At 39.9% G+C, this 26,368-nt stretch overlaps 2 long non-coding RNA genes across 8 annotated transcripts in view; both read left to right on the top strand.

Annotated features, from left to right (window-relative positions):
• LOC108496191 overlaps window positions 1-26,368 on the top strand; it is a 133,317-nt gene that overhangs the window by 75,594 nt on the left and 31,355 nt on the right. The gene's annotated exons all lie outside the window — the stretch shown is intronic.
• LOC108496192 lies at window positions 1,775-20,376 on the top strand. 2 transcript variants are annotated; one of them, XR_001874384.1, is made up of 5 exons: window positions 1,775-3,026; window positions 3,561-3,722; window positions 7,293-7,525; window positions 10,905-16,801; window positions 19,323-20,376. It is a non-coding gene; the product is annotated as an uncharacterized LOC108496192 (long non-coding RNA). The 2 variants fall into 2 exon arrangements; XR_001874383.1 differs by lacking the exons at window positions 10,905-16,801; window positions 19,323-20,376 and having other exon boundaries at window positions 7,293-8,556.

Raw genomic sequence — 26,368 nt, 5'->3', positions numbered from 1 at the left:
ACAAGACCAGGTTGCTCCAAGCCCAGTCCAGCAAGCCTTGAACCCTTCCAGAGATGGGGCATCCACAACTTCTCTGTGCAGCTTGTTCCAGTGCCTCACTACCCTCTTAGTGAAGAATTTCTTCCTAATATACAATCTAAAACTACTCTCAGTTGCATTTACCCACTTCCAATGAGCTCAGGCAATGCAAGACAGAGTAGCAAACTCAAGCCACATCAGTGATGTGTTTTACAGAGCAAAGAATATATTAACTGATGTCCAAAGTAGAGTTGTTTTGCAGTTTCTTGAAGAAATTCAGTGTTTCTGCCTCGGGGTGATATTTTGGAAATAGCTGCTTTTTAGTGTATTCCTCAGGCAAAACAATCACTTTTAATGAGCTAAGAATAAAAGTCAACCCTGTCAAAGTTGGTTTGGAAATTTATAGAGAGAGACATGAAATACTGGAGGCCACAATATCTTTCCAGCCCCCTTCAAATTTGGCACTGATACAGAAATCTAAATATCAGTGTGGTGTGCCTCTAGACCTACTGTTTTCTAGCAACAACTTCAGCTTTCCTGTTCAACTTTCCTATAAAAATATTAGTGCTAAATAATGAGCTGTGCCACAGACATGTCCATCCCTTCAGCTTTGTGCGTATCATTCAGCTTTCTGCTCTTTAAGTTTCTATTGGTTTTCATAGATTTAATTTACTATTTCCCATTACTTTATTTTTCCCTCTTAGCTCACCATTGCTGTGTTGTTTTTTTTCAGTCTTTATCTTCAGAGGTATTTCTGTCATTCCCTGCCTTTTGTTTCTTCATTTTGTCTCCTTTCCCCTTTTCTTTTCCTCTCATTGCATTTTCTCCCACGTCCCTACTGTTCATCCACCACCCTTCACCGTTCTGACTCTCATTTTGTGTGGTCACACCTTCCAGTTTTCCCTACTCACACAGCCGTGCTCAGTTGTTCTGCCTCTGCAGACCGCAATGCTCTCATCAGGTCCTTGGCATTCACTTCACAGCCACCCCTTGATGACTTGTGCACAGCCAGGCCTTACTTCTGCTGGACACAATAAAGCACTTGGCTGGGTGTTACAGCTATCTAGGATTTTGAAGCCTCATTGGGTGGCACTTTTCTATCCGGAGAAGTGTCATGGATGCATGTGGCTGCTCTTTTAGGTACCAGAGGGCCAAAGAAAACTCTTTATCAGAAGAGCTTAGGCCACCACTCCTTTTGGTAGATGGTGCTGTTGAATCACAGTCTACCTTACAAAAGCAGTCTTATGTATTAAGCACTGCAGCTGTTGAGGGTGGAGGGAAGGTACCAGTCCTGTGTGCCACCCAAGGAATTTAACCACCATCAAATTACCCAGTCCAGCTTTGTCACAAAGTCTGTTTCAGAGTGGATTTAAAATTATCACCCATATGCTAATTTTGAAACATACCTGAAATATTTATTGCAAGTGTAATTATCGCAAGTGTAATTTATTGCAAGTGTAAAGTTTAATATTATGAGCAGTAACAATATTTTTTCCTGCTTTCAACTCTTTAGCCTCTCTTATTTCAATGCTTGTGGTTTATAAAGGTACAGACATGCAGTATCTGTCTTTTAGCAGCATGACATGGCCCAAATTCTGAGTTGACTTGCACCATGTGCAGTTATTAAATCTAATGAGTTGTGTTATGTGAAAAATCCCTGAGCTTGCATAGAAAAGTCCCAGCACTTCTGAGTGTACAAAACAGCTGTGAAACAAAGGTTGCTGCACACCCCAGATGCTGGGTTGTGTTCTTCTGAGTGCTTTTCCCACGTAACCACAGAGCAATGGGAATTAGTTTGAAGGAGTTGTTTTGTTCCTATCAATATGGATGCAGTGGCCAGAATGCCCAACACATAGACCATGCCCAGGCACTTGCTCCTAACCCAAAACCTTACTTGCTCTGCATGTGGGGAAATGTGAGGTTCACCCTCAGCTGCTTCTGTATGATACCCTACGTTGCCCCACAAAGTGTTCTTAATCTGAGTGAAACATTTTGCAGCCATGTAAGGTTTTTCAAGGTAACCTGCCTTACTAGTGCATGAAAAATTCTTCTTTACTGTTTCATGGAAGCCAGTGTATTTTCAGACATGACCACATACATTTGTATTAAATCAAATTTGCTGAGTGTGTCTGTATGTGGGCTAACAAAAATGAATGCTCTAGCTGTAGGCACTGCAGGGACCTGTTAGACTAAATTTCATTCCTAAATCTTTCTGTATTTAAAAATTAATTTCGTTACTTGCACTCTGCCAATTAATTCTTATTTTATTTATTTACTTATTTTCTCAATATCTTCCAAACGAAACATTAAGTGACCCATTTTAATGAAGGAGTTTATTCTTAGTTTTAAGTGTCATGTGAAAGTCCCTCAAGTGGTGTCGTGGGTTTCTGTGGCTGGTTTTTTTTTCTCAGCGTGGGGGCTACATGGGGTGATTTCTGTTAGAAGCTGCTAGAAGTTCCCCCCTTGTGGAGCCAATGACAGTTGGCTACAGGAGGGACTTCCTGATGTTTGGCCAAGGGAGAGCCAATTGTTGCACCTCTGTCATAACAACTTTAAGAAAAAAAGTTGCACAGAAGAAACTGGAGCCAGAAGGGTTGCAGAGGGAAGCCGCCAGGCCTGGGGCTGGGCCCCGCAGCCCCAGCCTGGGGCAGGCACAACAGGTGCTGTGGTCGGGCTGGGGCGGTCCCCCGCTGCCTCCCCGGCTGTGGTGGGGGTAGCAGCCATGGCCCGGGGCGCGGCAGCTGGCCAGAGGCAGGCACAGCGCTGGAGCTGAGTCAGGCCAGCCCCGCCGGCAGGCACTGCCCTCCTCACCCCCCCTCATCCTGACCGAGCCCGGACGGTCCAGGGGCAGCCCCACCGTATTGCAGCTGAGTCCATGATGGAACAAGTGGATGCATGAAAATGAAGGAGGACTGCTACCCTCGTGGGAGGTTCAGGAGAGAGTGGGGTCCTTCGGAAGATCTGTGGCCTGTGGAGAGGGCAGCCCATGCTGGAGCAATTTTTTCCAGGTAGGACTCTGTGGCCCCTCTGGGGAACCCACGCTGGGACCGGACCCTCTGTCAAGGACTGCATTCTGTGAAAAACCATCAGGGTATAGAGACCCCATGCATCCCAGGACCTGCGGCCTGGGGGAGGGGACGGCCTGTGTTAGAAGGGTCCACCGAGGACGGTTTTCCATGGGAGGGACCCATGGGACAGGGGAAGGACTTGGAGCTTTGACCCCCCTGTAGCCTGTGGTGAGGGACAATGCTGGAACAGACTGTCCTCTGCAGCCCATGGAAGGGTGACTCACAAGTGCAGCAGATATGGAAGACCTGTTGCCCTGTGGGTGAAGAAGGGTGACCCGTAAGTGCAGCAGATATGGAAGACCTGTTGCCTTATAGGTGAACTTCTCTTCCTGCACTGATGCAGGGGGAGGAGGGGTGGTTGAAAAGTGTGTTTAAAATTGCTTTATCCCTCACTCTTTAGCTCCTATCCTGTTAGTAATAAATTTTAGTATTAGCCCCATGTTGAGTCTGTCTTGCCTGTGTGACTTCTTCCAGCTCTTAGCGATTTTCTTGGATGCCTAGATTCCAGCCAAGGTCAACCCGCAACAAGTGGAAATTATTACTCAGAAAGCTAATGGAAGTGATCAAACATACAAGCTTTGGCAAGGATAGGCCCTCAGACTGCTGTGGAAGTCTTCTGTGGAAAAAGTTAGTGAGGTAAATAATTGTTTGCAGGACTAAGCCCAGACACAATAAGTGTGAATGTGAGAAACAAGAAGTTTGTAGAGATATTAGTTCATGACAAATGTCAATGTATTTGTAAAAGATGTTTTCATCTCTGGCGTAAAATTTACACCATAACTCTATATTGTAGGTGTCAATATAAATAAAAAAAAAAAATTCTTTAGGTAGTATATTTCTAGAGTGAACATATTTCACATAACACTCAATGGTTCAAAATAAAAAGAGATAGCACCAAGTGCCCAGGATTGCAAGTAGTGAAGCACACAAAGCTTTGTTGACTTCTGTGGGACTATTTTTATGATGAAAGTTACCTGCACTCCTAAGTGTTCTCATTATTGTGTTCTAATAATGTCTCCTCATTTTATAAAAACATTAGCACCCCTTGAAAAGAATAAAGATCCTGCTACAGCATCAGTTCAGGAAAAGCCACTGACTAGCTCACCAAGTTACTCATTTCATAGGGGAATGCAAACGTGCATTTCTGTTACAGTGGTATCCACTTCTTTTTGGGCTCAACTGCTCGACTGAGCAGTAAGTAGTCTGCAATGATTCATGTCAGAGAGACTTTCAGAAAATCAGTATTTCTCATTTTGCTCACCTCTTTCCCCTGAGAATATTAACCTGTAGGCGACCTCTTCCAGTAATAAATTATTCCTTAATCTCTGCATCCCTGTGCCTGTGGAGAGCTTGGAGATGTCATTCATCCCCTGTGCTTGGCTCATGCTGTACCTGCTAAAGGGGTGCAAGATGATTGTGTATGGCAGTTCATGATATGCAGTAAACCACAACCAAGGTTTATTATTAATATTTTCCAGACTTTCTGTTGGTAGATAAAGCCAAGTAAAATCTTATATTTCTCACTAGATGATAAAACAATTTGGAGATTTTACTTTTGTGCCAAAACTGCACCTGCAATTATTACCAGGTAAAAGTATGAAGCTACAGGATTGTGTTCCTAAAGAAATTTACATAAAAGAAAGAAGAAACTTGAGAATGCCATAAGGCTCTCCATTTTCCTCTCTAAGGGAGCAAACTAGCCCATGCCAAAGGAAGGGAATCAGGGCTATGGATCCAGGAGATCCTTCAAACAAGTGTCAGGTAAAAAGTGCTTTTGGTAAGAGTCCTGCAGATGAACAAGTGCCTTAGAAGCCACATTGGTGAAGCTTCTCCAGGTATTGTGATGAGCAGCACACAGGGTCCTCTGAAAAGCAGCACCAAAGCTGAGGATGGAAGCTAATACTGATGAATTGGCAATTCCTTGCAGAATTCACTGGACAACCTCAAGGAAAGTGTGCTGTGGAGGCTTGTGTCATTTCCCAGTTCAAACCTTCCTTGTTTCCATGCTGCTTTAATGCCTTTTAGGGGGAATTCTTCTGATCATATTCACTACCATCGTAGGTTTTGGTGTTTATAGAAGGGAGAAAAGCACCAGACTGATCCGTACTGATCTGATTCATGTACTTAGAAATGCAATAGCTCATTATACTTTGATTTCATTACACCTAAATATCTGTTCTGATTGCAGTGTGACATTTTTCCACAATTTGCTTATTTTGCAATATTTGTGAATTCTTGTCCTTGAAGTATAGACTTCAACTTATGTGTTCACAACATCCTTGTTTAATAAATTCTCTTTTTTCGTAACAATAGTACTATTGTAGACTTTGCAGACAAATAGCAGCAAACTTGTGTTGTTTCTGATCAAGAAACGAAGATCAGAATTTAATGTATTTATCTTCTCACAAACATTTCTGTCAATTCAAAAATATTATATGATTATAGAATCATAGAATGGTTTGAGTTGGAGGGGTCATTAAAGATCATCTTGTTTCAATGCCCTGCCATGTGCAGGGACACTTCTCACTAGACCAGGTTGCCCAGAGTCCTGTTCAGGGATGAGACATCCACCACAACTTCTCTGGACAGTCTGGTCCAATGCCTCATCACCCTCATAGGAAAGAATTTTTTCCTGGTATCCAATCTAAACCCACTTTCTTTAGTTTGAAGCCATTCTCCCTTGTCCTATTGCTACAAGCTCTTGAAAGTAGTTCCTCTTCAGATTTCTCATAGGCCATCTTTAAGATTTATTATAATGTTACATTAAAATACTTTTTGCAAACACTCTATGTATTTTTAAAATAAAAATCCTTAGAAAAGTATTACTCCATCTTCCCAGAGTGTGTCACTGAGAATGAAGATCAACAATCCTTGTCAACAGAGTCAGTTTTTTCATTTATAATGCAAAAATTGTTGCCAGGAAAAAAACCAACAAACTAACTACACAGATCTTTTGTTTTTGCTTTGATGCTTCGTTGGAAGAATAAAAAATTTAATGAGAAACTAAGGTTGGAAACAAAGGGAAAATGTACAAATGCTGAAAATGCCTTTTTTTCAAACAAGTCTGAAATTTTTAAGTAGTATATTTTCTCTATTTCCGCCCCCCCTCCACATCCAGAGCCAAAAAGGAGATTGGATTATTCCCCGTATGGTCAACAAAAATTCCCCCATTATTTCCTGCTTTATGGAAGACCTGGTATCAGTCAGAAGTTGTTCATGACCTGTGTTTTGCCTTGGGTTGTATTTATTTATATCTAAAGACTATCTGGCTTTGCTGCCTGCCATATGTAAAGGATGAGATCAAATTGGTACAGCATTGACAGCCAAAAACAGACTAAGTTTTCAAGTGATCTTAAATGAGAAACTTACAAACATGCTGTGAGATTGCTCAGTGGGCTTAATGTGGTGGGCCAGATGCTTGAGAAAGGGGAAATGTCTTTGTTCTATGCCATGAACATTTCTTCCTGATAATAGTTTATCAACAAACTAACAACTCAAACAGAAAAGCCTTGCTGTTTGTACGTTAACCCAGCCTAAAAAATAGCTTGCCATGTCATCAGCATAACTACATGAGATGGGAATGAGAAGCCATCTAAGGACTTTACCTTCCTCAGTGTGGACATTTGTTCTGACATGTCTCCTGGAAAAGAGAGAAAGATAGGAACGGTCCAAGCAATATTCTCCATAGAGGAGGCCACTTTGTTTGCCTATATCAAAGGGATGCCATTGCTGGTCTGTGCTATTGTACTTTGTCACAGAGAGATTTGCAGGTCTTTACTGTGTCCTTGTGTGTGTGTCTTAAAAACAGCATGCTACTGACTGTAATCCACAAGGCTGATCTTCAGGAGAATTCTGTTGTTTTCCGTTGGAAAATACTGCATACCAGATGCCAGTTGTTCCTTCCTTGCAGTGTTTGAACCAATCGTGTGTTGTTTACATCAATAAACAAATGTTCTCCAAAATGCAACACTCAAATCAAGAAGAAAAACCCTCATTTTGCAGCAGAGCATCCTTAATCTGCAGATGCTGATGGGCAACATTTGATCAGCGGTGACTGGTTTTGTTTTGGCTTTGTTTTCTGCTGTGAAAATGCCGACAAGGGTCTGATTAGGATGTTGAACATATCATTAGCAATATGGATAGTAAAAAAACAATTCCCAGTACTTACTAGCAGAGTCTCTCCTTGTGGTGAAATTCTCATTTCAGTGCAGGGAACTGGAGCAGAGGAAGTGACAGGCGGAGCTGAAAGTCCGTGCACCCGTCCGCACATGTCCACGCTGCAGCTGGAGTCACCAGGATGGAGGGAGGTTCAAGGTCGCTACTGACATTCAGCTGTCATGGCTTCATTGTGTGCATGCCTCCCCTTCTTTGACATGTTCAAGAGTACTTTTTCGACACCACAAAGAGCTAGTCAACTGATACCATTGCACTCACCCCAGGTACTTGTTTGGGATCGTTGATACAGTCTCAGGTTTACTCATTAGCTGAACCATTGAAATTGTGGCTTGCCCAGCTCTTCTCCTAACAACGCAAGTTCACTTGTTTGGTCCAAATATTTAACTATATTTGTTTAAAGTTTCGCACGTTATTCCTTAATTGAGGTTATGTTTTCTACATTTTAATGCCATGTCATTTGTGTCCAGTAAAAGATTATGTGAAGAACCCTACCATTTACCACGCTGATTTAAATATAGCCATCTGCAGAGAATAAAAATGTACATAAAAGATGTAACAAAGGGAAAAAACTCCCAGATATTTATTTGTTTTGAAATCCAATTACTAAGAAATAGAGTCTGCAATGAAAAAAAGGGGAAAATGTAAGCTTGGGTCAAGGAAAGAGACAGTGATCAGCTCCATTGAGCTTCATTGTCCAAAGAAAAACCCAGTAATGAGTCTATCGAAGCTTGCTAAACTTTGGAAGACAACTTATGTTGTGGTGCTCATCTGAGTCATGGTAGCAAAGTGTGTTTATACAGAGAACAGCAAAAGTGCTTCTTTATTAACTGCTTTCCTCCACGAGCCCTACTGAGATTACTCATGATATCTTATTAAAAAAATATGCTTTACCTGTAAGAGCAGTTCTTTAATTCAATACTTCGACTTTTGGGAATCCTGGTGTTATGTGCTACAGGAAATTTTAAAACTCATTTTACTGCTCTTTTAATAATTAAGCCAGAAGAAAGTTCGGTTTTTTTGAACTTGCTTTGGATATATTTATTTTGATATTTGTCTTGATGCTTGATCAAGGACTTGAAGTGTGTACAACCAGACCTCAACACCGCAGTAAACTTTGCCACTGCAAAAGTTATATATCAGAAGCTATTGGTCACTAGATGTTCTACTCAGAAATGCAGAGTTTACCATACAAAACTATCTCCTTATGTTTTTTCTCCTGCCAGCTTGAGCTGCTTTGTCCCAGGGCTGGTGCAGGAGAGGTTGCAGTAGTCCAAACCACCAGGATGGCTTGTCTGATGGGGAGGGGCCACCTCTAAAGGCTGCAAGCTGCTGAGGCAGTTGACAGGGGTGCCAGTTAGTGTCAATTGTTACCATCGTTCTCTGATATGGACACCTGTCCATTGGGAACCAGCCTGAGACTGCCAAACTAATTCGACAGAAACCAATGAATAGGCACCAGCTGACAACAGTCTTTAGTTACATACTGGCTATCTGAACCAGCCTGACAAGGACATGTATTAGGCCTTGTTGGCAATGGTGAAGCACACATGAAAACATATGTATTGTAATGGGAGTAACAATGGATGATCAAGTGATGATATGATGGAGCTCTGGAGGTCAGTGGTTGTCTCCAGGAGAGGCACCACTGACCTACCCTACTGTGAGAGTCCCATCTACCTCCAGTGGGCTTTACACTTTATCAGCCAGGTCTCACCGAGTTTTTAATAATTTAATCTGGGTCTCCAGTGGAAAGCTACAATCCCAGTCTCTCCATTATCACTGAGTCAATTAGCAGGTTTTAAAATCACCAGACTGAACACCTGGTAAACTGCTTTAGCAGCGGATCGGGAGAGACTCAAGGGGTGGCCAGAAAGATCTGGCTTTGTCTGACAGGCTTTTTGTCTCCTTCACAACCATCACAGGACAGACCTGGTAACCAGAGGCCTAACTCTTATAAGTGTTATGGCTTAGATGGAGATCCAGCTTTAACTTATCAAAAAAAATTACAGTTGAAAGATAAAACGGCTGTTCCTTAGAGGTACAGCATCTGGTAGTAGATGGCTCCCCTGCAATGCTTATAAATAAAATTGAGTTTATTTAATCCCACTGAGTTTGCATGATCCTTCCCCTGTATGTCCAAGGCAGTGAAGCAGTTATTGTAATCAATCATGAACATGCATCCAAAGGCTCCCAAGTTCATTACCACTTACTTACAAGTGCATAAGCACTTGACTTCACATTACACTACACCAGTGCAGCTGAAAAGATTTAACTGAAGCTTTTCTCCACTTCTTTCTCTTCTTTTTAAACCAGTGCATCTTGGTGTACAGGTGAAACCAATGATGTCCTGTAGCTTGGAAGAAAGTCAATGTTTGAATTTAGGCGCTGACTGAGTTCTCATCCCTTCAGAATTAGTTAGTCACCTTCTTCAACTCAGCCTTGTCAGACATTTGAGTTTTATCTGATGTGTGTTTTCTGGTTAGTTTCCAGTTTTATGGGTTGCAGTACAACATGGATCATTAAAAAATAGCATATTCTTGTAGGTTACTAATACATTGCCGAAGTGATGTTTCATCCTTCATCCACTCCCCAATTCACTCTGAAATAGCCAACAGGAAAAAAATAGCAATTTCATCACAAGGAACATCCCTCTGAGTCCCAAGAAGATGGAAACACCAGCTGCGTTGTGCATCTGGCTTTGCTTGCAAGAGAAGGTTTCGGCAGGACTGTGACTGTGGTCCAAGAAACTCTGCAGAGAGCAAAGGGAGTGGACCCAGATACATCTGGTCCCACTACTCTTTGTGCTGTGTTTACTGGGAAATTAAGACAAAAGAAAATAATGCTAAATGACTATGAAATAGCAGCACACCAGCAAAGAGCATTTCAGTGTAGTACTGTGAGGTTGTTTGCATAACAAATTTTCCACCCCTTTGTATGCATGTGTGTACAAACACAAATATACTAAAGACATTGCAACCTTAGTTAACTAGAGTAGGTGTAGATGTTGTTCTAGTGTCAGCATTTGTATTTCTGAATTAATTACAAGGCCATGCTACTAAAAAAACAAAACCCTACAAGTAGACTTCTGAGTCTGATTTTGCTGGTTTGGTTGTGTTGTGAAACCAGCAAACCCTATTGGCATCATCAGGAGTTGCAATAATCAATTTTTATAAAATCAGTTTAGTTAAGAGTAAAATTTTCTGAAACCCCTGAACAGATTAATGGGAGAAGTAAAATCTTTTATTGACTCAATTAAGATGATTAAAAAAAGAGAAGTTTTCAAGTTTGTGAACGTTTCTTGACATTCCGGCCTCATAAGAGATATGAACTCTTCCTGTAAACTTTGTCTGTTGTACTGAAAGAATGATAGCCACAACAAAGTTATTATAAAACTGACTTGGAGAATTTCAGAATTTTATTTTTATGGGCCTAAAATTAGGCTCTCCATTTCTTGGCTGACTTGATCGATGTGACCATATACATTTTTGTTTTGGACATTTAGGATTTATAGTGGTTGTGTATTGGGATTAAACTGGTTTCAAGGCTATGTTACTCTTCTGTTTCTTCCTATTTTCTATTCTTTTTGTATGCCATTTTGTCCTGAAAAACCTTGTATTTCAATGGCTTTTTTCCATTTTGTAGACCTAAATCTTCTACTGATAAAATCAGCGAGACCTACACCACTGGTGGTTGAAGAAGTACAACAAAGACATATTTCTTGGATAAAATACATCAAGCAAAGGTTCTTCTTGTGAAGAGGCTGGATTTAAAGGCTGGTTGATGCATCATTTGTTTGAACAGATTGACTTGCCTCCTCACAATGCAACTCATTTGCACTCCTGTACATCTTAAATAAGGAGTAAACATCATAATGTATCACAAATTCTTCACATGAGGTCACTCATGAATAAAGGAAGTGTTTAACTGTGGCAATATTACAAAAATAATGTTGCCTTCTGTGAATGAATGACAGGGAAAATTTCTGTATCCAATAGTTAAGTACAGTTCTGGTGGTCTGACACACTGGTAGAAGTCATATCAGAAGTCAAGTATTCTAATTTCCTCTCCATTTTTTGACCAAAAAGTCTACATCTCACCTTAAATGTAGTACTGATTATTTTAATTTTTGTTATAGCCTGTTAAGTACACCAAATCATACTTATGCATTCTTGGAGGAAGGTTAATTAATTAACAGTAGTAAAAATCAACCTTCTGAAACTCAAACTGCAATTAGTCCAGGTTATAACATATTTTGCAGCTATAATAAATGTATTTTTTGTTCAAAAGGAGACATTTTAATTACATTATCTGATTCTTTAGATAAATGGAAATAATTTTAAGACATAAAAGGCTTGCTGGAATAATTTAATTTTACCTTTCAAAAACACAGAGCCAAACCAAGCAGTTTACAAAGGAGAAATTTTGATAATGTTTTGTTCTTGCAGATTAAAAAAGAAAAAAAAGAAAGAAACTGGGAGGTGAAGGAAGAGGGAGGGAAGAGACGAAGGGGGTCTCTTCCCCCTTCAGGGGAGAGAAGAGATGAAGGAGCAACTTGCTATTCTAAATACTCTCTGGTGTAACTTTTAATCTAGAATGAGAATTAGTTGATGAATTTACCTAGTAATTAGCAAAATATATAATCAAGACAATAGATTCTTATTTATTGTGAAACCTAAGAATCCAAGAGCGTATCTTAACAGTGTATAGTCAAGTAGTGTGCAACTGACTTGCTTTGTCTTAACATTTTTAGAAGTACCTAATAAGGGAAAATAAGAAAGCTTGTGCTAATAGCTAAGTTGATGTAAAAATAAAGTAATATTTATCCTCTAGAAGTAACAATTAAATTAAGTGGCCTATGATGTTCTTAGCAATGAACACAACCAGCTCAGCCTGGTAAGAACAGGCAGCTTGCAGTACCTCAACACAGGCTCAAAATGAACTTATTTTTAACAGTTGCAAAAATTGCCATTTGTAAATGGGTTTTAGTTCTTTTCAGTATTCCTGTAGCAGACAACTGTGCTGGCATCTTGAAGGTTTTGGGGTTGTTTATTGTTGGCTTGTTGCTGATGGTTAGCAGAAGAGACACTTTCAGGTTCTGTATGAGGAACCTCAGGCTCTCTTTTAGGCAGTTAAGCCTAACAGAATTAAGCCTGACATGTTTCAACTCTACTACTTCGTAGAATAAACATATAACAATGGTTTAGATTTCTAGTAAAACTCTTGAACCATGTGAGACTCAAACTTTCCCAGTTCCTTTACACATCTGTAAATAAAGACCATAAAAGAAGAACACAACAGGATAAATCAACACGAATTTGAAATCCACTGCAGCATATTAAATTGTGAGGTCTCTCTGAGAAAAAGGGCAACCCGGCAGCTTCTTGCAGTTTGAAGCTAATTGTTTTCGTCAGGATGGGAATGTCTGGAAGTCCACAGCAGTGTCCCACCAGCAAGGCTTCAGTAACTGAGCTGGCTTGTGGAGAATGAGCCCACTTTGTAGCAACACAGCAGGCTCAGACACCACCTATTCTGCTCTCCAAACTGTCATGCATAACAACTTCATTGTGCTAAATTGAACTTGAAAGCAACCAAAGGCTATGAGAAGGAGAGGCTATGAGAAAAGCATGCTGTCAGCACAGGCAAAAGCTGACCTGGAAAGTAAGCTCAGAGACAGGAGAATAAAAGACCAGGGCCCATGAACACAGCATATTGTTTCATTTTAAAGTATGATTACCATACTAGCAAAAGTACCAAATGTGATGTAAATTTATTTAAATAGATTCCACAGCTTAAAAGTTTGCCAGCCGCTCTTATCCAACTTTCCCAGCTCTCTGATTCATTACTTACAGTGGGAATATAATGATATATAGTCATCATTGTAACAGCTTCTTTGCAGAGACACAATGATGATTAATAGCTAGCAGCAAATTTTCACATGGGCTCTGAAGCACTGTAGAGTTAAGCAGCCAAACACTCCCAAATCCCCCTTTTCTGTTCCACTGAAAAGTAGTCTCCTTGTATGTTGCAGATATGAACAAAGCCTATCTTAATTCCAATCAGCTTTTTCTCGTTCAAGGAAACTTTCTTTTTTTCATAATTGATCCATGTGCATTTTTCTTTAGTCTTTCACTGAGTCTGAGACTTTTCTTTTTGCTGGGTAGAGGGAGGAAATAATTTCAGTAATAACTGGTTTTGCTTTGTTTTTCTCTCCAAAATATATTTTGAGACATTTCTCAGTTAGTTGAGATAATGCACATTAAAAAGACACGCAGAATTGAAAAGGAAGCCTTAACTTTCTCTTCATTGAAAGCTTATTAACCACAAGCACTGAGGGATGAGTTCAGAGAAAGAGCTCTAGTTGCATAAGTCAAAGACTGGAGAGCAACAACAATAAGCTGTCTAAATTTTTTTTGTATCAGTTCCCATTCCCGTGAGAAACTTACAGCTGAAACTGGAATAAATTCACTTTTCCTTGCAAAATTATTTCAAAGATAAGACAACTTTAAATAGAAGCATTTTATCAGATTTATTTAGAAATACCTAGAAATAGTTTATTTTTATTTAAATGTTTATCCACTGATGTGAATTTATTGTTTTTTCCACAAATATCATTTTCATCTTGAGAGAGAAAAAATATTTTTAGGACTGTTCCAGTGTTCCTTTCATCACTTCTAGTGTGATACACCTACACTTGGAGGCAATAATATTTGATTTACACCAGAATAAGCATGGGGCAGATTGGCAGGATGCAATTTTAATTTTTATTAGGAAAAACAGTTTTAAAGAGAAAGAAAAAAATTGTACCAGTATTAGAAAGCTGAAATTTACAAAGAAGGTTAGTTCTGTTGCCCCTCTGGAGGAAATTAAAATTCTGTATCTCTACCCATGTAACAAATATGCTGTTAATATCAGACTTTGCACATTATTGATGTTCCACTCCTGAACTGATGATTTGATCTGTCCAATCCAGGAAAGTATTCCTTTCCCTCCATTTGCATGTTAGATATAATGTAGACAAGAACTGACTTTAAAAGTAGCATATTGTTTTGGAATAAGTAGTGTTTGCTAAAATCCTTTCGTATAGCATGTGAGATGGAGAAGTAAATATATCCATCTCCAATTTGCTTTTACTTGCACTTTAAGAGAACATTGTGGTCAAGTTGTCCATAAATTTGGTGAGTTTATTGTCCAGAAGAAGTTAAAATGTTCATCTTAACTTTGCTCACAATATATTATTTTGAAAGAATAAAAATATCTGTGAATATTTTCAATTGTTTTTTATTCACAGAAATTTTTTATTTGTTTTGTTTCAGGGATGAAAGTTACTAGCCAGATGAATGGCGTGGCAGATTTGGTTTATGATTTTCATCAAAATTTTCTTAAGATTACTTAGGAAATAACACTGCATATCAAAGTCTCTCAAGAGATCAAATTTCTACTCAATTTCTTTATGTTGCAGCCCTTTGCAGGCCTGTCATGTTTGCTTCTTCTGTATGTTTCACAGATTTTTACCCTGGTGTAAGTTAGCAGAATTTTGTATGATTTAATACACATGACCCAGAACTTGATTCGGGCTCATAGGATTTTTGTCAAGTATTATTAATGCTCAGGGAAGTAAAGGTTGTGTTACAAAGCTCGAATTCTTCTGCTCTATCAATGTGTGAGATTCTCTCCCCTTAACTAAAAGATATACTGCTTTGAAGAAAAACTTGCATTGTTTTCTGCAAGCAATTTCAGTGTAGTACTTTTGACATTTGATTGAAATTTCTTGGCATTTAATTGAAAGAGTTAAAAATAATTTAAATTCTAATAGCTATTAGTGAATTGTATTGAATAACACTTGTTTTGCAGATATTTAAGAGGAACTATCACTGGAAATATTCCCAGGTACCTGGAAATCTAAAGCTGCATATGAATAAGGGCAGACTGTTCACTAGTTTATGGGTCCTAAGTTCCTCAGATGATGTCACAAACTGTCCTAGTGTCCCTGTGAGCAGTGTTTTGTCTTTGAAACTCTAAATTTTCTGCAAAAAATGTAAAATCTTGTGTAGTCTGTACACTCCCCCTTGACTAAGTTAATTTCTTCTCCCTTTCTACCTTCAGCTATGGCATATTAATATAATAAATAAATAAACCCACACGGACCCAGCTGGTTGGGGGTTCAGCAACCAAATCCCTTTATTCAAATGAGACAACAAATGCACCTCTGAGCAACACGTGACTCCCTTGACCAATCACCAAGAGGTACTCCAGAGCCCACATCTGCTGGAGTACATTTGGACTTCACATCCCAGGATGCCCCTCTGGCATCCTTCCTGAAACCCGATTCCTATGTTCAGCCTTATTCAATTTTTCTGCTTTGGCAAAATTTTAATACAGATACGTTATCTAGGTTGATCACAAGGCTGACAGCGCACAGAGAAAGAAGCTGTGGGAGTTGTTCTCCCCAGGAACCTCTTCTCTCACATGATTCTCCTCTTTCCTCTATGTTTTTTTCCTAAGATTCAGAAGAAACCCCCCCTCATTCTAGTTCCCTGGGCAGACACCTTGACTCTTTCATTGCCTTTTTTGACACTCTTGGAAACTCTCTTCTTCTGAGCTCAAGGACATCAGAGGTCCATATCTCAGTTCCTCTTTGGCTTTGGAGCAGAACTCCAGCTCATTGTCTTTTAGAGTTTGATGACAGCATATGCACTTGGCCAATTTCAGCAGCCTTTAGTCAACTTTCATAAGATCATAGTGTTATGTAGCAGTGTCATACTCTCTGTGCATTGAAGATCTCTGAACTGATGTGCCTACTAAAGTGGTGTAATTCTCCTTGTAAGGGCACACATTTATAAGAAAGAAGGAACTTTGTATAGTTCAGTTCTTTCTATCTTAAATTAAATTTTCTCATTCCAGGTCTATGCAATTGCACATTTCCAACTTAGTCTGTTTTATTATCCAGTTCCAGATCACTACTTGTTTCCTCTGTGGGTTGTTAACCTTGTGATGAACCTAGATTACATATCGGATTAAAATTTTGCCAAAACTGGTGAACAAATACATATAATTGTCTTGGGAAACAGCACTGTGAATGCATTTTCATTACATTTTTTGCTTAGTTTCAGCTGCAACAGCCTCTGTTGAACCAAGAAGCCCAAAAGCTGCAAAGAAAACCTATTTCAGTTCTGTCTAATCAGATATCCAGAGTACAGCTTTTTTACTTCTAAATCTCAGCTCTGAAAATCATGAAAGATAAAAAAGTCTTGCTAAGGGTTACCCTAGGATAAGCCCTCGTCTTCCATTTTTCCAGTTTTTATTTTTGCCCTGGTTTCTGCATATTCTTTAGGTTATCAAGAAGACCAATAAATCATAGGTATCATTAAGATCATAGACATTGATATCCTGTGACATCATGTTTCTTGAATTATTCTTTTGGTCCCTGAAAATTGCTGACAATTTCTCTTTGTTGCTCTTAAGGGTGTGTAAGAAACCGAGATTATATGACCCTGGGAGAAACCTAGAAGGGGAATTTGGCAAGATAAAATGCAGATGTGGTGAGATGTATGCTTGTGGGTGGGAAACTAATTGGATGGACAGTGAATGCTTAGCTAAAAAGTAGATATAGAGAAAAGTTACTAACAAGGATTTACTGCTGATATAACGGGGTATACAAATCATGAAAAAACTGTAATAAATGATTCCATGATCCTGTTATACCACACTCCTTGGGGTCTGTGCCCGAGTATGTCACAAGGGTGCTTTATGCCTAGAATTCTGCTATTCCTATTTTCCTTCACTTTCACCTCTAACCTTTTATTTTCTGACTCTTTTGGGTCACCAGCCTTTGTATGCTTACCCAATAAAGGACCTTCTCAGAAAGGAAACTGCTCTCGAGTGTAATACATTGTATTTCTCCAAACTTCTAAAGCAAACAGTCTTCTGCAAAAAAAGAAGTGCTTTGTACCCTTTAGGAAATAGGAAAGCCAACATGTTGCCCATTAGACTCAGCATGTTGCCTCTTGCCTGAACATCACACAAAATAAAGCTCAGTAAAGAACGGGGTAGGATGATGTAAGTAAACACTGAGGGGACCTACTATGTCAGGAAACCTCTGTGTATTGTGCTGGTGGAAGAGAAAAGACTCAGAAAGGACATGGAGAAGTTATGGATATTCACAGTTGATGGTAAAAAGGAAGATAAAACAGATGGCTACTGGATATATCAAAAAGAATTAGTAGGATTAGGATACAAAGGCATCCCTCCTTCATCAACTCACAGTAGATTTTCACATTCAAAAGAATTTTTAAAAGTTTTTAGAGGCACTGGAAAATTGGAGCAGGTCCAATTTGGGAGCAACAAAGTGATCACGGTGCTGGGGAACTTGACATGTGGAGAAAGGTTGGAGAAACTGGATTTGTTCTGCTCAGAGGAACAAAGGATCTTGTATCTAAAAAGTTTTTATAGAAGCTGTTCTTGCTTCACAGTGATTCCAGGTGACAGACAAGAGGCAAAGGGGACAAGGTGCTTCAAGGGAAATGCTGTCTGGATAGAAGAAAAACTTCACTAACTTTTAAATATTGGAACAGTGTACCCAGGGAAGTGATAGAATCTACTTTGCTGGAAATATTCATGTCTTGACTTAACAAGGCCCTGGATAACCCAGTAGAAAGCCTAGGAGGTTGGACCAGATGACTAGAGGTCTCTTCAACTTAGACTTCTCTATTATTCTGCGTCTCATACTAGATCCTAGTGTAGCATAGGGTTAAAATCTTAGAATTAGGCTAATTTTAAAGGCTATGTTAAAAATTAACATATATTTAAAATTTCAAAACAAACCCATATATTTTTAAATTATCTTCATTTAACAAGGGTAACCTGTTTGGCATTTTTTAAAAAAATTGAGGGTTCCAGGACAGTGTGCTTGGGTCGACAGCCAGCCATTCTCCACTCTCACTCCAAGATCTCTCTGCCTTCTAAGTAGCTCTGACAATGTGGTTGTCTCAACTGTCTATCTGTCAATCAAGAACAAGATACTGTGAACTTCAGTTAAAATAAATAAATGACTTTGATTAAAATGTTTATTGCAGAAGCAATCAGACAATAGAATTTTGTAAAAACTGAGTTTTAATTGTTCTGATTGTATTCCGCTGTGACTGGTGTCACTACATGTCTTTTACTGTACCTTGACTTTGATTCTAATTCACCCCCTCTCTCACCCTTTAATTGTAATCTCTCCTTTGTTAGTTTTAACAGTCAAATCATATAGCATTTCCGTTTTTCTGCCTCTTATTTCCTACTCCTTATGTTATCATTTGTCCTAAAATAGCGCATCAGTTCTCACATATTACTGCAGCGATGTGCTTTCAACCTCGCCTCTACTTGGAACTAATCTTTCTCTAAGATCTTGCACACCAAATCCCTTTTCTCTGTTGACCTCCACCCCTAGCTTGTGCCCTTTCCAAGACTTACAATTTGACAGTGTCTCTCAGTTCTGTAGTGCATCTGCTCTTTAATTCTGACAGTGTTACTTCTGTTGGGATTCTCATCTACAGTTATAGGTTTTTTATATAATGTAGACTCTTGATCTTTCTTTTCCTTAGTAGTTTCCTCCTGTAAGACTGCAAACACTATCCTTCATCTCTGAAGTCTCATATTCTTCTGTTCTTTTTGCCATGGACTTAAAAAGGCCAAATACCAAGTGGTTTCCCTCTTCTGCATATCTTCAAAAGTTGTGTTTCTTGTATTAGTTGAATAACTGTGTTTCTGTTCCCTATTCAAGTGCTGATTTTACAGTCTTTCCTGATTTTTCTGCAGCTTTATTTCTTTCTGTTGTTTGACTTCACTAGAGGACTCAACACTATTAGAATCATAAAATCATAGAATCATAGAATGGTTTGGATATGAAGGGACCTTAAAGATCACCTAGTTCCAACTCCTCTGCCGTGGAGGTTCTCCCTTCTTTTTCCATCATGCCCAGTCATGTTCTTCCCTGTTTCTATGCTCTTGTCTCCTTTAGTAAACTCTATGTTATTAAAACCTCATGGTTTTGTGCCCTTATCCTTCTCTCATCTTCAGGCACATGATGTGCTCTCAGTGGAGAAGATGCTGGGCAGCAGTCATTGGAGAAGATGCGTAGAGCTTCTGGAGGACTGTCTGAGCTGTTGGTGACAACTTCTCACACTCCTTTCCTGGACCAGACAGTTTGGTACAGAGCACTTCAACATCTAATCCCCTTGACTCTCTCTGGGATGAACATCTCTGGCAAGCTGTTAGCTCAAGATAAAATGAAGAAGAAAAGAAGGAAGACTTAAAAGACATCCAAATGCTAATGGTCTGTCTATCCCTGTCCTGGAGTAGGCTTTATGCCTCCAACCCCTTTTCCTAATTCATTGAGTAGTGCTGGTTTACCACCAGCACTGTGGTTCTTTCAAAGCCATCCTTTTGAATGGCACTTCCTATTTCAGCTTTTCTTCAAACAAAACAATTGTGTCTGATCTCCACAACTAGAGCAAGTGCAAATTTAGAATGAAAGATGAGGCAACCTGGCACACCCTCAGTTACAAACTGTCTGTGGTTTCAAATAGCTTTTGATATAACTTAGATCAGCCTGAAAATTATCTCAATTACCTCTATCTGTCCCATAGGAACCAGTGCACTGGGTTAAGATGAGGGCAATAATTACATATTTTGCCCTGCCTTTCCTGTCTGGTCACGATCCATCCGTAGCCAATCACTCCTATGAACAAGAAATGGCAAATGGTGGTGTAGCACACAAAAGCACTGCAGCGAGATTTGTGGACGTGACTCGTTGAGTAATATTGTTGCTCAGTAATGACCACATTGCCATAAATGCAATTAACAAGAACATGACCTCACACTTTCAGAATCCCACCAGAACAAAGATGCATGTATAACTTGGGTTTTCTGGAGGAGCCTCAGCTTTTTCACATCAGTCAACTCTGGCAGGTACTGAGGACAGAAAGTACGTCTGTCAAAAAATCATAGGTCCAGTTCAGGAATCACCTGGGAATTAAGGCTTTTTCACACAAGGAAGAGGAGAAAGAACAGAAGATGCTGGCCTGTCAGACATCTTTCTCTTTGAGAAGGGAAAAGAAAATTGTGAAATGTACATGGAAAAAAAGAAGGTAAAAAATTGGTTGCATTTATCCAGCCTGATGAGGATAAAAACACTCCTTCAGAGTCCAGATTGGACTGGAGCAGTCCTTGACTCAAAAGGTTTCAGTGATCCAGCCACAGAATACCACAAAGAATCTCACCTGGAAAAACGATTAAAGAAACTTAGGTCATGACAAATATAAAACATAAATAAGTGTATCACTGAAGAAAATAAGGAGGATGTAAGTGCTCCTTATTTGTACAGGATGTTTTACAGGATCTCGTTCAATAAAAAACTACCGGTCACTTAGATGAGGAGTGCTTTGCCTCAAGGGGGAATTTAGTTTAGGGAACAGAGATCCATGAAGACTTATTTTCCCACATTCATGTAATTTTTTCTTGCTTACTTAGAACTGACAGCATGCTTATTGATCTACAATGCACAAAAAGAAATCCTTTCTATTAGCTGGTACCAATAACAATAAAATCATAGCATACTGTCATGGAAAATAACACAAAAATAAGAATAAATTTGGCATGAGGGAAGATGATTATTTTCTTCTGGAAATTGCACAGTAAGTGCCTTTTTAAGATGGACTAAAATGAAAAGCAAGGAGGGGGTCTAGTTATATTAAAAAATTCAGATGAACTGCAATTTCCCTTTTTCTGAAAAGCTGAGGTGAGCTTCTCTTTGAGCCACCCTAGATTGAACAGTGAGAGAAATAAAGGAACTAATGTGCAACAGCCACTGTGTCACTGACCTCTACCATTTGTCTCAGTGAGCCAGGTATGAACTTGAAATACACAGAGTAGTGTGATAGGGAGATAAAACAAACCTGTAGAAAGCAGAGCAAAAACTTTTTAAGGATGACAAACAAAACTTGTTCAAATCTGTTAAGTGTTAGTTTGTGGATGAGATTCAAGACATGAACCAACACAGCAATCTAAATTGGGATGGGATTGGACAAAGGGTTATGAAAGTGAAACATTTCCTGCAGAGTTTCTGTGCTTCTTTCGTGTGCATTTTTAATTGGAAAATAAATCTTGAAGACATGCCTGAGCCATCTTAGCTGTTTGGTGTGAAAAGCTTGTGCTCTGATGCAGTGATTCTAGTCTCTTATCGTTTGGCGGCTCCAGGAAACAAATTCTGTGAAACACTGAGAATAATATAAAAATGGAGTATCAGTGTCAAGCTATCAAAAAGAAATCAAACTTTCAATATGTAGGTAATATTACTACAAGCTATGAAGGTGCTCTAATGCATCATGCCCAAGACAGTATGTTATAAACCCACTAGTTTTTTCTGAACCAAGAATCTTTGAAAAGAAAAACTTTCATCAGAAGTCCTGGTAAACTTACACCAATGAACGCAATAAAACTGTACCTGATGCTATTCTTAAATCTCATAAAATTACCTACATTTTGACATTTCCTCTATTGGTTTGTGTTTCCCCATGGAAGTATAGCAAAGTGAAAACCAGAAAAATCTGAGAAATCTTTTTCATGCTTTTGGTAAGATGCCTTCTTCAAATAATATTTAACTTCCAATAATCTTTGAGCCATGTAGAACAGAATATTTTTAACTTTTTCTTCTCCATCATCCAAGTAGTTGTTAAAATAAAGAGAAAGCAGTTGAAGTATCACCTAAATGGTAGACAACACATTTTGTTGTTTTGCTGCAAGGATAATCTATACATGCCAGGGCATACAAGTAAGAGGTCTGTAGCTTGTATAACAGAATTGCTTCAATGTGAAGTTTTTAGTTTCAAAATTGAAAGATTTGTTTCTCTTTCACTGGAATATTAAACTTTTAAAAATAAAGTTAACTGTTTATTTGATATGAACCGCAACTTTTGTTTCTTGACATAATAGCATTTCTACATGATGTAAAATACACTGAAACTACAATTTTCCTTTCTATTCAAATCAGCTTTAAATCAAAGTTCACATGAATGGGCTAGTCTTTGTGATTCTTATAACCTTATAAGTAGTTTATGTTTTTTTCTGCTTGTCACAGTTCACATGAATTGAAAAAGTATTTCGCTTAGAGGTGTTATGAGTGATCATGCACATGAAAAAGCAACTTATTTTCTAAAATTTCTAGTCAGATAACATTTTCAGGTGACTGAGGTTCAGTACAATTTTCTTTTGAACTGAAAAAGAATTACTGTTCTGTCAAAAATAAAAGTGATATTCAACAGAGGAAAAATTTAGCTAGTTAAAAGCCTCTCAGGAGGGTAACTTTGTTAATTGTATGAAATATATTTCTTTTGTCACTTCCTCTCCTTCTCCTCATTTTGTTCTTCATTTTTCCAAATGTTTACTGTTCTTTAGATTTTTATAAAGGGAAGGAGGGGAAGGTGATTAGCCCATGTCTGTGTTGAGAACTAGCTTCAATACTCTTTATTGTTAAGAATGTAACCAGATGCTTAACTAAAATATTTGATACTCAGTGTTTCAGTGAAAAGCTCCTTTTTAAATCACAGATAAAGCAAGGTCAAAAGAAAGGCATCACCTTGAATTATGAACTGAGGAAGTAATCTGGGTGCATGTTTTCGAGATATCTAACTCCCCACAAAGGACTTAAGCTAAATCTGGAGCTAGTTTCAGGTTTAATATCTTTCACTGAAAGTTGGACCTTCTGAAATCCAATGCAAGGTAGAAGTCACAAGTGGGGATTTTGTTTTGTGAGGGTGTAATTGCCTTGGTATAGTGGATGTTCCCTGGCTGGATGCCAGTTACTTGCAAAAGCCATTCTATGGCTCCTCTCCACAAGAGAAGAGGACAGAGGAGAGAAAACATAATGAAGCGTTCATGGGTTGAGATAAGGACAGGGAGAGATCACAGATTACTATCATGAGTAAAACAAACTTGACTTGGTGATACTAATTAAATTTACTACTAATAAAATCAGAACAGGATAATGAGAAGTAAAACAAATCTTAAAAACAGCTTCACCCCACCCTTCCTTCCTTTCCAGGCTCTACCTCCTCCTGCTCAGCAGCACAAGGAGATGGGAATGGGGGTTACAGTCAGTTCATCACAGCTTGTTTCTGCTGCTGCTCACAGAGAGGAGTCCTTCTCCTGCTCCAGTGTAGGGTACCTTCTATGGGAGACAGTGCTCCACAAATTTCTCCACTGTGAGTCCTTCCCACAGGCTACAGTTCACGAACTGCTCCAGGGTGGGTGCCTTTACATGGCATGCAGTTCTTAAAGAACAGGCTGCTCCAATGTGGGTCCACCATAGGGTCACAAGTCCTACCAGCAAACCTGCTCCAGTGTGAGCTGCTCTCTCCACAGGTCTGCAAGTCCCTGCCAGGACCCTGTTCCAGCCCATCCTTCCCAGACTTTCACAGACTTCTTTCAGGCATCCACCTGCTCCAGTGATGATCTTCTCCATGAGGATGCAAGCAGATCTCTGTGTCTCTGTTGACCTAAATGCACTGCAGGGGCACAGCTCCCTCACCATGGGCTGCACCATGGGCTGCAAGAGAACTTCACCTCTGGTACCTGGAGCACCTCCTTCCCCTCCTCCTTCACTGATCTTGGTGTCTGCAGCATTGTTCCTCTCAGATATTTTCACTCTGTTGTTCTCTGAGCGAAATTATACCTGCACAATATTTTTTTCTTTTTTGTTTTTCCTTCTTAAATATGTTATCAAAGTTTATTATGCCATACTCTTTTATAGAGTTTTCCAAAAGCACTATATGCCTTTGCTAACCTGTTGTATATCTCCCCATCAATCTTACCATCTGAGGAGATGAGGCTACCTAGGTAAGTAAACTGCTAGATTTAAGCTCTGACTGGCCAATGGTGATATGGGGATGATGGAGGACTTCCTGAGGAGCAGGTTGGTGGAGAACTTCCGTCTTCTTTAAGCTGACTTCCAGCCCAAAGAGCTCAGCAGCGTCCGCAAAGCAGGGTTTTAAATGCTGCAGAGCTGCTTCTGTGTGGGCAACAAGTGCGGCGTCATCAGCATAGAGCAGCTCCCGGACAAGATGGTTTAAGGTCTTAGTGTGGGCCTTCAGTCACCTTAGGTTGAAAAGGCTTCCATCAATATGATATCGAATGTAGATACTGTCCTGATCATCGAGGTCTGCCATGGCCCTTTGGAGCATCATGCTGAAAAAGAGTGTGAATAGGGTAGGAGCGAGAACTCAGCCTTGTTTCACACCATTCTTTATTAGAAAGGGTTCAGAGAGTGCATTGCCAAATCTTACTTGGCCATGCTGATCCTCATGGAGTGACATGATCATTTTAAGGAATTTAGGGGGACAAGCTAAACGTTCCAAAATGTGTTTACAAAGCCATAGTGTTGTCTACTCTCTTATACGGTTCCGAATCATGGGTCGACTACCGCCACCACCTGCATCTCCTAGAACACTTCCATCAACGCTGCCTCTGTACAATCCTAAACATCCGCTGGTCAGACTATGTGACCAACACATCTGTTCTAGAACAAGCAGCAGTCACTAGCATTGAGGCCGTGTTGCTGAGAACTCAGCTGCGCTGGGCAGGGCACGTCTCAAGGATGAAGGACCACCGCCTCCCTAAGATCTTGCTTTATGGTGAACTTGCCACTGGCTGCCGCAAGAGAGGAGCCCCAAAGAAAAGATACAAGGACTCCCTGAAACAACACCTCAACCTCAGCCATATTGATCATCTTAACTGGTCTACTCTGGCCTCAAATCGAGAGGCCTGGAGACACACCATCTACAACTCTGCCGTTTCCTTTGAAAACGCACGCAGGATCACTCTCAAGGAGAAAAGGCAACGCAGAAAGAATCGTATCCTGCTGAAAACACCATCTAAGGAGTCTTTCTGCTGTGCCTTTTGCAAGTGGATATGTCTGTCTCGTATTGGCCTCATTAGCCACCAGCGTGCCTGTAACAAATGTGGATAGAGCCTTCCCAAATCTTCATTCGCGAAGCCTAGCCATGATGATGATCCACGTTTGTTACTGTCTCTTACTGTGGCTGATTGGAGATTGTTAACTTGGAGTTTTCGCTTTGGGATATTGCCTCTTTTAGGTTTGAATTTGAGATTGAAGTTGAGTTTACAGCACACAAGCCGATGGTCTGTTTGGCATTCTGCACTGGGCATCACGCGGGTATGGTGGACATCGCTAACATCTCTCCATCACACCAGGACATAATTGATGAGGTGCCAATGCTTAGATCTGAGGTGCATCCAGGTTGTCTTCAGACTATCTTTCTGCTGAAAGATAGTATTAGTGATGGTGAGCTGTTGCTCCGCACAGAATTCTAGCAGAAGTCAGCCATTATCGTTGCAGTTTCCAACACCGTGCTTGCCTAATATTCCTTTCCAGGCTTCAAAATTCTTACCTACTCTGGCGTTGAAATCACCAGGGATAATGATCTTATCATCTGCAGGCACCTTTTGGGTAAGGCGGCGCAGGTCAGCGTAAAATTTATCTTTTTCAGCAGGATCAGCTTGGAGAGTTGGGGCATATAAACTAAAGAGGACAACATGTTGTTTGTTGTGTAGTGGAAGGTGTAGGGAGATAATGCGGTCAGAGTGACCTGTTGGCAGATTTTCGAGTTTTGGAACAGTAGAGTTTTTGATCATGAAGCCAACTCCTGAGAGATGTTTTTCTGTTCTGGGCTTACCTGACCAAAAGAGTGTGTAACTGGCACCATGTTCTCTGAGGCTGCCTTCCTCATGAAGGCGAACTTCACTGAGAGCAGCTATATCGATGTTAAGATGAGCCAGTTCATGGGTGATTAGGGCAGAACGACGCTCAGGATGTCTGCTATCTGTAGAATCGAGCATGGTTCTGATGTTCCAACATGCTGGAGTTAATTTAGGTACATCTTTGGAGGCAGGTACATGCCTTTGTCTTTTGATCTTTGTGTGACCGCATTGGTAGAAGATGCCCGTTGGCCTGCGATTAACCAACCGGGTGAAGGTGGAGATGAGCTTTGTGTAGGCCACCTTTTCTAGGCCCCTCTCCAAGTGGAGCAAGCAGTGCTGTCTTTGAAAAG

This window comes from Lepidothrix coronata, unplaced genomic scaffold, assembly GCF_001604755.1.
Source record: "Lepidothrix coronata isolate B3197 unplaced genomic scaffold, Lepidothrix_coronata-1.0 Scaffold37, whole genome shotgun sequence".
Taxonomy (NCBI): Eukaryota; Metazoa; Chordata; class Aves; order Passeriformes; family Pipridae; genus Lepidothrix; species Lepidothrix coronata.
The sequence above is the reverse complement of the archived record's forward strand: the minus strand, read 5'-3'. Positions and strand labels throughout refer to the sequence as shown.